This window comes from Petaurus breviceps, unplaced genomic scaffold (genome assembly GCF_028583685.1).
Source record: "Petaurus breviceps papuanus isolate PSGF00001 unplaced genomic scaffold, PetGlider_PUasm1.0 151, whole genome shotgun sequence".
Lineage (NCBI taxonomy): Eukaryota > Metazoa > Chordata > Mammalia > Diprotodontia > Petauridae > Petaurus > Petaurus breviceps.
The window spans coordinates 22,617,011-22,626,879 of record NW_027185712.1 but is presented as its reverse complement, the minus strand read 5'-3'; the positions used below and the strand labels follow the sequence as shown (position 1 = coordinate 22,626,879).

The 9,869-nt window shown below is 36.5% G+C and overlaps 1 pseudogene; it reads left to right on the top strand.

The window, feature by feature from the left end:
- Positions 1-9,024: 9,024 nt before the first annotated feature.
- On the top strand, positions 9,025-9,666 carry LOC138153873 (ATP synthase subunit d, mitochondrial pseudogene; annotated as a pseudogene).
- The last annotated feature ends 203 nt before the right edge of the window (positions 9,667-9,869 follow it).

Below are 9,869 nucleotides of genomic sequence, written 5' to 3'. Positions count from 1 at the left end.
CTAAATAAAGTTTAAATTAGAAATTACTAATTTATGGTTTTCTTATTCCAATAAAATTAGATATGTATTCTGGTATGCAAGAATTTATTTGTTTGTATGTGTGTATGTGTGTGAGTGTGTATATATATATTTTTTCAAGTCTAATTTTATCTTCATTTTGAAATAATAAATAAAAATAATGGCTTGGATTTATATAGCACCTCTTTTCTTGTGACATCAACTGTTCATCAGGGAAGAGAAGGGTTCCTTTGGATCTGTTTCCTGTGCACATTTTGAATGGGGCCTTGAGGCTGAGTTCTTTTGTACAGTAATCACTATAAAGGACACTGCCTATTTTTAAATGTTATTAATATTGCTTCCTTTCTAAACAGGACATTGGAAATATTTATGAAACTCTGACATCAATGTTGTTTCTTTTTATCTATCTGTTCACCCAGCCCTGGTACAGCCTAATTGAAATACAATAATTATAAATGGGCTTAGCTTCTCAATTTAATTTCCTTGCAAGTAGTGTCATTTATTTTTCTTCGGCTTTGTTAACATGTTTTAATTAAAAGATTTAACAAAGCTAAGGAAACAAAGTGCCATTAGGGGCAGCCCACTCTGGGCTACATTTGTAAAGCAACAGTTAATAGCCATGTATTCTAGTTCATCTCATAGATAGTGGGAGAGGAAAGAGTATTAAATTTACTAAGAGGAAAGGTACTATCTGATTACAAGTCTGATACTGCCTAGAATGTATTTTTGCCCAAGTAATGCTAAAAAAAGATCTCCATTATGTATTTTCTTCATTATGAATAATTTTTAAAAATACTGGGGTTTTTTTTGCACAGAATGTAGTTATTATAGATAACTTGCAAATATGTGGATGAATGTGGCCAGATCTACACAACCTGCCTTCATAAAAGACTTAGAATAATTCCAAATCATTAGAACTAAAAATTATATGTTAAACAGAAAGACTTTCCAAGAAATTGAGAAATCTGAGTTTTTTAAAATTCTTTTTCAAATCAAAGTTTTATTGATGCTTTTTTGTTTTTATATCATAGTCATTTTAAGTTATATTGAACCTACCTACCTAGTCTCTCAGAGTGGCCTTTCCTTGAAACAAAGAAAAAAGTTAAGCAAAACATACTACTACAGTGACCAGGTTTGATTGTGTAGTCAAGATTCTTTACACATAGCCTTCCACCTTTCCAAAGAAAGGAAGAAAATCTATTTACACAGTTCTGAGGGGTTAATTGTTTTTATTATATGACAGCATTCAGATTCATTGTAGTGTTCTTATTTACATTAGCCTAGTCATAGATAGATTGGTTTAGGGGTTCTACTTACTTTTTGAATTTACATCATTTTGTATAATAGTGCCCATGTTTCTGAATTCCTCATATGCATTATCAAAAATAGTTCAGAAAGCTGGAATTTTGTTGCAGCTAGGCTGTGTGGCCTTGGGCAAATCATTGAGACTCTGTAAAACTCACTTTTTCATTTGTAAAATAAACAGGTTTGAAAGATAATGTATAAATCCCCTTCTATATCTCAAATTCAGAGATTCAAAAATAAACATGATAGGTAAAAATAATAAATAAATTACACTTTGTGGCGTTCAATACTATTTGAATATAGATTCCATTATACTGAGAGGCAAGAATACCAGTAAGTCCTCTTGTCATTAACCAGATTTGAGTAGATATGTAGTAGGCTGGTGGCATTGGGAAAGGAAAAAAAACCAAGAGTAGTCTGAGAGGCATTCCAAAGCAAGGAACAAGAAAACCTGGTGATGTTTTAAATACAGAAAATAAATGAGAGGGAAGTAACCAAAGCAACTCTAAGTTTGTTTGTTTGGGGGGAGGGGTCTGGTGGACTTAAAAAATAGTGACAAATCATTGTTAGGTGGAGTTGGGATCTCATTTGTCAGGGATAATGGTGTAAAGCCATGCACAAGCAACTTTCCAGAAGAATACTGCTGTGAACAGCTTTCAAGGTTCTGATTACATACTATAGTGAATACTCTATTTATTCAATAACAAATCAAAGCAAAACATTCACAGAAAATCAAGGTACAGCATTCACAATGTTATAACTTATCCCAGAAAAATAAAATACAGCATTCACAATGACTTATCACTAAAGTGGCCACATAGTTTTCACCAAAGTGGTCGCAACAGTTTTCAACAAAGTACAATCATTTAGTAACTCAATCATTTAGTAACTCAATCATTCAATTATCCTTAAGGAGGCTTGCCTTAAGGGACACAAAATACAAAAGTCATAGTACTCCATCTGTGGGATAGTCTCAATTGGAGATTAGTTTCCAATCATAAAGAAAATACATTCATTTAGTCAATCACAGAGTCCTTAATTCAATCACAAAGTACAAAATTCAAAGTTCTCCACCCCTAGGTCACAGTAAATCATAATCTTCTCAGTCAGTACACAGTATCCAAGTATCCGCAGTCTCCTTTCAGTTTGACTTGAGGCTGACTCTCAGCTTCCCTGGTTTCTCTTCCATGGTCCCAGCTCCTACCTGAATTCGCCAAACTGTCACCTGGGTTCATAGGCAGACATCTCCCAGCTCCTTGTCCAGCTCTTTGTGCAGTTTCTGTTTCACACTGAAACTCCCAGTGTCCAGTCCACCTTAAATCCTTCACACTATTCCTGAGAAGTCAAGGCTTAATAAAGCTACAAACAGACAAAGTACCAACACCACAGTCAGTCATCCTCTGGCAGCTTCAGCTGGCCCTTGGAAGTCTTCAGCAGCTCAGCTGGCCCTCAGAAGAAGCTCCACCACCACAAGTCCCCAGGAAATTCTGACTTTCACAGCTGAAGGTTTTCCTTATATAGTATTGCTCCTCCCTGTTCAGCCCCTTCCTGTTGCGTCAGCAGAAGGGGTTTATACCTTCTATTTATTTAACAGAGGCTTATTGAAACTAGGTGCTAAGTACCTGTCAGTTTAGCAATACAAAGGGATCTTCAAATTTCATTACCATTACAGATGGTCCATTTAGTTTGGGATATATGAAATTCCAGAGGCTGGTAAGCTATCTAAGAGGATTTTTGAACTTAAGATCCCTGTATTGATGAGTGGCCAGAATCAAATATGGAGCTTTAGATATAGATGTAGATTCAAATATTGATTGATTTTCTTCTTTCTTCTTTGTATCCATTTGCTGGCCTCTCCTGTCTTCTACTCCACTAAACTCTAAGTTCTTCAAGATCTGGGATTGTGGTCTTTCTTTTTTTCTTCCTCCCTTCCTTCCTTTCCTTTTTTAAAATATAGGTTGTAATATAACATGGAGCATGACCAGTTTTCTTTTGGTCTGATTCATTGTGGCCTGTATAGGAATCAATGAGCAGTAAATAGAGAACCAAGAAGTGTCAGTCTATTGTCCCTTACTAAAACAAAATAGAAATGAACAAAACACACAAACTACATAGTAATAGATTTTCAGAGCTATAAGGGGTCTCAGACATCTGTCATCTGTACTGTTTTTCTTGAATAGGATTCTCTCATCCCAGATAAGTGGCATTTCAGTTTCCATTAGACTTCCAGTGATAAACTTACTGCCTCCTGAGGGAGCTCAATCCATTTTGGACAGCTTTAATTATTAGGAAAGTTTTTCTTCTTTGAAGTCAAAAACTGCCCCTCTGAAATTTCAATTCATTGTTCCTAGGGACAATCTTTCTTTTCCACAAGTCCTTCATATGGTGGAAGACCTGTGATTTGTCTTTTTATTTTCTCTTTTCCAGTTTAAACATCTTTTCGTTCTTCAAATGATAGTCATATAGCATTGTTATCAGGCCTTTTGCCACAGACAACTTTAAACATATTCTACAATAAGCTAGATATGATCTGGTTAGGGCAGAGTAAACTGGGACCCTTTATTCTGTATGATCCAGTTCTATTAAGATATTTTAAGATCACATTGACCTTTTTGTTTTCTTCATGTGAACCATCTAAGGGAAATTCACTGTGTATGGATGTGAAATCCATTCCATTTTTGGTCAAGTTAAAACTTAGGCTTTTAGACTATTCAAGTCATTTCAATTCAGTTTGGTACCCTGCCATGTACCAGGCATTGTTCTGGGTGTTGGAAACACAATGACAGAAATGCAGGAGTCCCTTGTCCTCAAGGAATTTACATTCCACTGGTGAAACATGCATAGACAGAAAAATATACACAAAAAGAGTTGCAGGTTTATTTCTGGAGCGAGGACATGAAGAAAGGTCTCTTATGTGAGGTTGCACTTGTCCTATATCTTGAAGGGAACTAGAGATTCAAAGGAACACAGTTGAGGGAGAGCATGTTATACATGGGGAACAGCTTTGCCAATATATGAAGACAGGATATGGAATGTGTATGGAGAATAGCAAATAGCTCAATTTGACTACAAAATACAGTGCATGAGAGAATTATTGTGTAATTCTGCTGGAAAGGGAGGTTGCAAAGTCAGATTATGAAAGAATTTATCAAACAAGGATTTCTATTTGTCTCCAGGGGAATAGGTAGTCACTGAATTTTTTTTGAGCAGAGCAGTGACATGATCATATTTTTATTTAGGAACATAATTTTGGTTTGTGTAAGGTAGAATAAAGAGGGAAGGGGCTGGATTTAGGAAGCTTAATTCACTTTATGCTTTTTTTTTTTTTGGAGAGGAGAAGGTAAGGCAGTTGGGGTTACGTGACTTGCCCAAGGTCACATGGCTAGTTTTGTGTTTAATGTCTAAGGATGGGTTTGAACTTAGGTCCTCCTGACTCCAGGGTTTGTGCTCTAATCACTGTGCCACCTAGACGCCCCAACTTAATTTACTTTAAAGGGGTCACAGAATATAGTGGAAATATCTCTGGATATGTAGTTAGAAAACCTGGATTTGAATTGCTTCTTTACTGTGAGCTACATGTCTTTTACAAATCACATGAACTATCTGACCTTTAGTTTTTCCATCTGCAACATGAGGATAATAAGATTGCATTATCTACCCCCAACATTGTTGTGAGAAAGGTGAATTGTAAATTGGAAAGTTGACATAAATGTTTGCTACTGTATTTGCTAGGCTTCCTGCCATCATGCCATGTATACCTTTATCCATATCAGTGATAAAATAGTTAAACAAAAAAGGGTTAATTATAGACCACCCAGAAGAATTCTTCTAGAGACTTCCTTGAATGTTGGAATTAAACTGTTAATTACATCCGTTGGGGTCTGGGCAGTCACCAGATTCAAACCTATCTAATTGTTTTATCATCCAATTTGCAGTTCTGCATTTTGACTTCAGAGATATGATAAAAGTTTTTATCTGATGCCATCTATAAACAATATTTGTAGCAGTTTCTGATAACCCTATAATAAAAGAAAGTGAGATTCTTCTAGCATGACTTATTCTTGATAGCTGCAGGTAACCACTGCTTCTCTAAGAATTCATAATCCATTATTTAAAAGTACATTATAAAATTTTACCAGAAGCAGAAATTAAATCTGCCATCTTAATGCTCATACCTTCTTCCCTTTTTGGAAAATTGGTATATTTGGCAGACTCTAGTTCTGAGGTACCACAGTTATTTTCCATGGTTTTTCAAAGTTCCTTAAGAGACTATTATAGAAAAGAACAGTCAAATCCTTCTAACAGAGATCATTTTGTCTATGGAAGGTAAGTTGAGTTGATAAGAGCACACTGCTAGTTATCTTAAGACCATGGGATTCAGTCTTTTATGTTTTTTTTTTTTACTTTCCATTTGATAAGAATTTTATTTCCTTGTCATCTTAGGAATGTGTTGCTTTTCACAAGGAGAAATGGAGGAAAGAATGTAACAAGATAGGTTTAATCCTTCATCATCTAACAAAATAGACACTAACAGCATCCTCAACTTGGCCGTAGTATTTCTTCATGTACTCACCAGGTACTTACTAATTGTGCTCTATGTAGAGCAAACAAAGAGACACAAAGTTTAGATAAACCTGAATTTTTGCCCTCGTGGAACTTACTATCCATTATATGGATGATTTATAATATATGGTCAATAAAAATTTGCAAGTCATAGTGCTGGGTGGTGTCCAATGGAGAAGATCATTAACTGCAAAGGGAATCAGAAAAAAAAAATCAGTGGAGGAGCTAGACTTTAAAGGTAGGGTAGGAATTATTTACTTGACAACGCAAAAACAATCAATGGCAAATCAGCAATAGAGAATTGTAGGATTATAGATTTAGAATAAGATCATTGATTCAGAGCTAGAAGAGATGTGAACTCTAAGTCTTAGCGATAAATGAGTTCATCTACTTGAGGAAAAGGACTGTGGAAAGGAAGGGAATAAACATTCATATAGTGCTTATGTGCAAGAGACACTGTGTTGAGGATTTTTGCAGATATTATCTCACTTGTTTATTACAACATTATAATTCTCTATTTAATAATTCATTATAATCTCTATTTTATAGTTGAGGTAACTGAGGCAAACATATGTTAAACAGCTTGCTCAGACTAACAACTACTAATTGTCTGCTGCTAGATTTGAACTTAGGTCTTCCCTGTCACCATGCTTACTACTTGATCCACTGCATCACTGTCTCTCTAGTATCATTGGGTTGTCTTTCTTTCCTTTGGAAGATTGATAGTTACCCAGAGAAACTGCATTGGACTTTCATGATTAAGGACACTTACATTATTCTGCTTACTAAGGTAATATTATATTACTGGGCTATAATAAGATCAAGGCACACTGTTTTAAATACACTCTTGATTCCATCTCCCATTCCAACAGATTGTCCTCACTATCAGCTCTCTAGCCTTCAAACTCTCCTTAACCTGTTGGTTCCTTCACTGTTGCCTAAAGATATAGTGAAGTCTACCTCTTCCTTTAATCACCTTCAGTAGATATGACCATCTTTTCTAGATGTCATCCTATATTTCTCGAACTTTTCTTAGTTCACTCCTTGAAAAAACTATCTCCAATGGCTTCTCCATTTCTGGTACTCTCTTTAAACTCTCTGCATTCTGGCTTACAGCCTCATAATTCAACTGACATCTCTCTTCAAACCTAGCAATGATCTCTAATGACCTTTTCTTGATCCTCATCCTTCTTGGCCTCTTTGCAATATTTGACACCATTTATCACCTTCTCCTCTAAGACAGTCTATTTTCGTAGGCTTTTTAAGATCTTGCTCTCTCTTGATTCTCCTCTTAACTCCATGACCCCTCCTTCTCAATGTCCTTTTCTCAATCTTCAGCTATCTTAAATCCATTTCCTACGGACCTCCAACTCTCTCTTCTGGGTCTTCTCTTTTCTTTCTATACCATTTAACATGATAATCTCATGGGCTTCCATTGATTGAGTTCTTTCTATGCAAAAGACTCACAGATACATATATGTAGTCCTCATCTCTCTCCAGAGCTCAGTTTCCACATCACTGTTTTCCTATTTGACCTTTCAACCTGTATGGCCTGCAGAAATTTCAAACTCAACATATCTAAAGCAGAAATCATTACCTTTTCTTCCTAACTCACCCCTCTTTCAAACGGCTTTATTACTATAGAAGGCAACATCACACTTCCAATCACCCTGGCTCACTCCTTAGTGTCATTTACATTTCTCACTTTTATATTCCCCACACATCTAATGAACTGCCCTACATTGTTTTTATCTTCACAGCCTTTTCTCTTGTGTATCCCTTCCCCTCTACTCACTCAGTCATTACATTAGTTCAAACACTCATCTCTCACCTGGACCACTTATTGCAATAGCCTCCATAACTCAAGTATCTCCCCCTTCTGATTCTTCTTCCACAAAAATACAAAGTTGATTTTCCAATAGTGTCTGTCTGTCTCCCTATTACTTGTTAAATTTCAGTGTATGCCAGTTACTTTAGACCAAATAGAAACTCCTCTGCTTGGCATTTAAAGCCCTTCACAACCAGGGTCCTTCCTATCAATTATTCCCCTTAAACATTAATCACTCCTATATGCTTTGCAATCCACTGATACTGTTCAACTTGCTTTTCTTCATGCATGTTGCTCTATATCTCATCTCTATGCCTTTGTACCGGATATCCACCATGCTTTGAAAGCTCTCATTCTACCCCCTTATACACTCAGCTCCAAAGAAAACATTGAAAGGAGACTCTTCTAAGTCCCCTATGCTACTAGTACTTTCTTTCCCCTCAAAGGTTACCTTCTATGTGGTTTTTATGTAAGAAGTATGCATCTTACTGTATACATCTTGTCTTCCTAATTAGAATGTAAATTCCTCAAGAGCTGAGACTTTTCATCACTTTACCTCCACCTCCTTTTTGAGATCCCCTTAGTATAATGGCTGGTATATAGCAACATATAAATGTTTGGTGATAGATTAAATTAATAGGATATCAGATAAGTTGGAGGAGTAGAGGAAGCTACCATATCCCAACTCTCTGAACATTTACCCTTAAACCACTTTAAAAGAATGCCTCAAATTGAATTCTTGAGTGGAAGAGTTGATAAAAATTTGAGGTGAGACATTTTTCTACCTCAAAATAATTTAAAAAGTCAGAAAGAGAAGTCTGTGACACTGTAGTGGGAGCCTGTCTAGAATATAAATGAAGATAGTGACATTATCTGCGGGCCTTGGAGGCAACAGAAGCAGTAGTTTCAGGATGCTTAGACTTGAGATGATTGGGGATGTCTTGCTAAAGCTGAGCACAGGAAGAGGCATCGCTTGGCAATTCCATTGCCCATACATTCTTTCAAATCTCAGTTTCAGGGAAAAAATGTCTAGTACTTGCAATCACAAGAGAGGAGGGGCTCTGAGGAGCTAAAATGATTGTGGCTACAGTGGACTAGGGGACATTCCTGGGTTATGATCAGAGCATAGATCAAACTCTCCCTAGATTATACACCACTTTGGAATTATGGAAAATCTATAAACCCACAAAACTGGCTTGAAAATATCAGTGACTAAAAACCTGAAGTTTGTAATAGTCTACACCCCAACAGGTATGCAGAGTTCAACCTTAATGTAAAGTTCAAAGTTAAGAAATAGATTGGAAAGGCTTTTGTGGCTGCTCTCTGCCCAGAGCTGTGCACCTCTGGGGTCATTGAAGTTCCAAGATGGCTGGACGAAAGTTTGGTATGAAAACTATTGATTGGGCAGCATTTGGGGAGATCATACCTAAAAACCAGAAATCCATTGCTAATGCCTTGAAATCCCATAATGAATATCTTACAACCAGATTGACTACCCTGCCTGAGAAGCCACAAGTGATCAACTGGGCTTACTATAAGGAAAATGTGGCCAAGCCTGGCCTTGTGGATGGGTTTGAGAAGAAGTTCAATGAGCTGAAGACTCCTGTGCCAGAAGATAAATTCACTGCCCTAGTGGATGCTGAAGAACAGGAAGATGCAAAACTTGGTGCTGATTTTGTGAAAGCTTCAAATGCTAGGATTGTAGAACTTCAGAAAGAGATGAAAAAGATCAAGAATATAATTCCTTTTGAACAGATGACCATTGAGGATTTGAACCAAGCCTTTCCTCAAACCACACTGGACAAGAAGAAGTATCCTTATTGGCCCCATCAGCCAATTGAGAACCTCTAAAATTGGGCCTCAGAGGAAGCTGTGGTCCTCCTGTCACTTGATCCTGAAATCTGGAATAAAGCAATTGTACACTCTTAAAAAAAAGAAATAGATTGGAAAAATGAGCAAATGGCAACAAGAATAAAAAAGAATCTGACCATAAAAGTCTACTATGGTGACAAGAAAGATCAGGACACAAACTCTGAAGAAGACAATTATGTGAAAACAATTACAAGGAAAACTGTAAAGGAAAAAAGCAAATTGGACACAGATCCAACAAGAATCCCTGGAGTAGCTAAAGAAAGAGCTGAAATGATTTTTAAAA